Source organism: Rattus rattus, chromosome 10, assembly GCF_011064425.1.
Source record: "Rattus rattus isolate New Zealand chromosome 10, Rrattus_CSIRO_v1, whole genome shotgun sequence".
Taxonomy (NCBI): Eukaryota; Metazoa; Chordata; class Mammalia; order Rodentia; family Muridae; genus Rattus; species Rattus rattus.
The window spans coordinates 34,964,483-34,968,250 of NC_046163.1; positions in this window are offsets into that span (position 1 = coordinate 34,964,483).

Sequence of the window (3,768 nt, forward strand, 5' to 3'; positions counted from 1 at the left end):
AAATCCAAAGTCCCCAAATCCACATTCTTCCAAACAAAAGCATGGTCAGGCCTGTCACAGCAATACTCCATTCCTAGGACCAACTTCTGTCTTAGTTAAGGTTTTACTGCTGTGAAGAGACCATGACCAAGATAATCTTTTAATAAGGACATTTAACTGGGGCTGGCTTACAGGTTCTGAGGTTCAGTCCATTATCATCAAGACAGGAGGAACATTGCAGTATCCAGGCAGGCATGGTGTAGGAGAAGCTAAGAGTTCTACATCTTCATCTGAAGGCTGCTAGCAGAATACTGTGTATCTTACTCTTTTGGCTCCTGTGGACACACATAATGTACAGGCATACATGCAGGCAAAACATTGATATGCATTAAATAAAATTAGAAGTATTAGAAAATTAGAAGCTGGACAGTAGTGGCACACAGCCTTAAACCCAGCACTCGGGAGAGAGGTGAATCTCTAAGTTAAGGCCAGCTTGGTCTACAAAGTGAGTTCCAGGACAGGTAGGGCTCCACAGAGAAACCCCGTCTCAGAAAAACAAACAGACAAACAAACAAACAAAAGATTCTCAAACATTAAGAGATTTAATAAGTCATTGTCATTAAAGAAACCTCCTTCCTCAAGACCAGGGCTATAAAAGCAGGACTGAGTTGTCAATCTCCATGGAATTCCAGAGAGCAGTTAATCCCCATCACTACCCTGGAGCCAGAAGGCCTCAAAAAACCAGGCCATCTGGCTTCTCTCCCACCCTAGTGAACCCCTCCTCCCCTCAATTCTCCATTCCAAAGTCTGGTTCTCAGACCCTGCACAGCAGTCTCCTGTCTCCTCAGATGCTGAGTCACAGGGTTTGGGGGCACCAACATCTCAGACCAATAAAGTCTGCTGTCCATCTAGAATTAAGTAAGTCCATCCTTTCAGTCTACTCTGCTGACTTATTCTCTTCAGTTATCACATTGTCTTAGTGAAGACACACCATGGTCACGGCAATTCTTATAAAGGAAAACATTTCATTGGAGCTGGCTTACAGATTAGTGCATTATCCTCATGGAGGGAAGCATGGTGGCACGCAGCCAGACATGGTATTGAAGAGGTCGTTGAGAGTTCTACATCTAGATCCACAGGCAGCAGAAAGAGAACAGTGAGTCTCTAGGCCTGGCTTGAGCTTCTGAAACCTTAAAGCCCACTCACCCCCCTCCCCTCCAACTCCCCTCTCCTCCCACCCTCTCACCCCAACATATGTCCTCCAACAAGGTCACACCCACTCCAAGGCTACACTCCAACAAGGCCGCACCTCCTAATAGTGCCATTCTCTGTGGGCCTATGGGGGCCAGTTTTATTCAAACCACTATGGATGTTTTGAAAGACCCCCGGAGTGGGGAGACCCTCACTCAAGTCTTGGGATGACGCAACCCCCCAAGAACTCACACAAGACCGTCCTTGTTGTAATTACATGAGGTTTATCGATAGCAACCAGTGCACTGGGGTCGAGACTCGTATCCCACGCAGGGGCAGTGGAGTTCGACCCCGAGAGGCTGGGAGAAGAGGTATTTAAAGGGAGAAACCACAACCTGAGGGGGGCAGGGATGGCGTCATAGAATAACAGTGAAAATCACAAGGAAGAACTCTCTGTCTCCCAAGATTGTTTCCTAGGAGAAGCTGTCTCTTACTTCTCAGATTGTTTAACTTCATGGTCTGCTAGTTCTTAGGAGACGTTGTTTCCTGCTTCTCAAAATTGTTCTCTAAGATTTATGGTCAGCTAGTTTCTGGGAGAAAGCTGTTGAGCTGGCCAATGTAATTATCCATTCTATAGCCCTAGGAGAGGCTTCTTGGAACATAAAATTCTGGGGCCTAACCTGTTTTTTTTTTTTTTTTTTTTTTTTTTTTCTGGGGGACAACTTTAAAACTTTATCTTTCAGTTTTTTTTGTTTTTTTTTTAGATTTATTTATTTTTATATATAAGTTCACTGTAGCTGTCTTTAGAAGAGGGCATGATCTCTTTACAGAGGGTTGCTGGGAATTGAACTCATGACCTCTGGAAGAGCAGTGGTGCTCTTAACCGCTGAGCCATCTTCCAGCCCTATCTTTCAGTTTTAAATGGGTGTACTTGCCCTTGTTTTTCCTTTCGAGGAGGGACTAATGGTGGAAACATTCATTCTCTATTCTCAAAGACTGTTGAATTCAGATGCAAGCCATTGAGCTTCTTTCTGTTTCTCATTGTTCACTCATTCTGTCCAAAGTTCTGTGTAAAGATTAATCCTAAATGGTCAACCAATAACCATTCTTTGTAGCTCTTTGTATCAGCCTTATGTTTACTAGTGTTTTTATTAATTTTATGCCATTACTGATAAGTGAATACACGTGTGTGTGTGTGTGTGTGTGTGTGTGTGTGTGTGTTTGTGTGTGTTTACAACACTTAGGACATACTAGCCACTGTTGATACCAAAACCGCATCCCTCATTGTCTTAGTTAGGGTTTCTATTGCTGTGAAGAGACACCACAACCACAACTCTTATAAAGAAAGCATTTTATTGGAGCTGGCTTACAGTTTCAGAGGTTTAGTCCATTTTCATCGTAGTGGAAGCATGGCAACAAGCTGGCAAACATGGTCCTGGAGAGGCAGCTGAGGGGTCTACTTCTCAGATCTACAGGGATCTGGAAGAGTGAGCCACTGGGCTTGGGTTGGGCTTTTGAAACCCCAAAGCCTATCCCCAATCATATATTTCTTCCAACGAGGACCCACTTCCTAATCCTTCACAAGTAGTACCACTTCCTGCTGATGAAGCATTTGACTATATGAGCCTATTGGGGCCACTCTATTTCAAACCACCGCACTCATCTTAAAGATGAATAACAGCTTATTCTGGAGTCACTTTGAGTGACCACAAATTTAGGTTACCCCAAATCCATCATTCCAATGTGGAAACAGTTTCATGGATTTACAGAACAAAGAAAGTCATAAATTAAAGCAAGGTAAAAATACATTGGTAGGTAACATAGAAGCAGTAACGTTGAGATGGGGAAAACTTTTCTATAAGCCCAAGAAGATAGTTGATGACATTCTTAGCTTTTGGGTCGGTGGAAGCTACCACCACCACCACCACCACCATAACCACCACCACCACCATCATCACTACTAGCATTACTAGTAGCACTACTAGTAGTAACACACGCGCGCGTGCGCGCGCACACACACACACACACACACACACACACACACACACATACACACACGTTGATGTGAGACACCTCAACAACGGAGAACCGTTTCTTCAAGCAACATCCCACGTTGAGGTTCTCAAGACCCTCCATGCAGGAGAGAACACTAAAAGGTGTTTTTTCTAAAAACTGATAGTAAATGTACGCGGTCTATGGGTAGATATAATGGAGTTTGTATATGCGTATAGTGTTTCTTTTTGACAGTGTGCTGGCTGTGGAAAGACCTGCCCCTTTCTGACAGAGCTACAGGATTTTTGGGTTTCACTTCAAGAAGCACAGCCGCAGCTGAGATGACATGATGCTAAAGGAAGGTGGTTTGGGGGGCCTGGGGAAGCCTTCTCTTAAAACGGGAAATGAGGGGTCAGAAGGTATGGAAAACAAAACACTGATGGGAGTCATTTGACCATTTAGACACACGGTGGGGGCAGTGAAGGAAGGTTCCAGCAGTTGTTGATTCGCTATTCAAAACAGTGAGTGGTTAGGAAATGGCGGAACCTTTGTCTTCCGCTCTCTGTTTCCCGCGACTCCACTCCTGCAGCTACACTGCCTAATGGA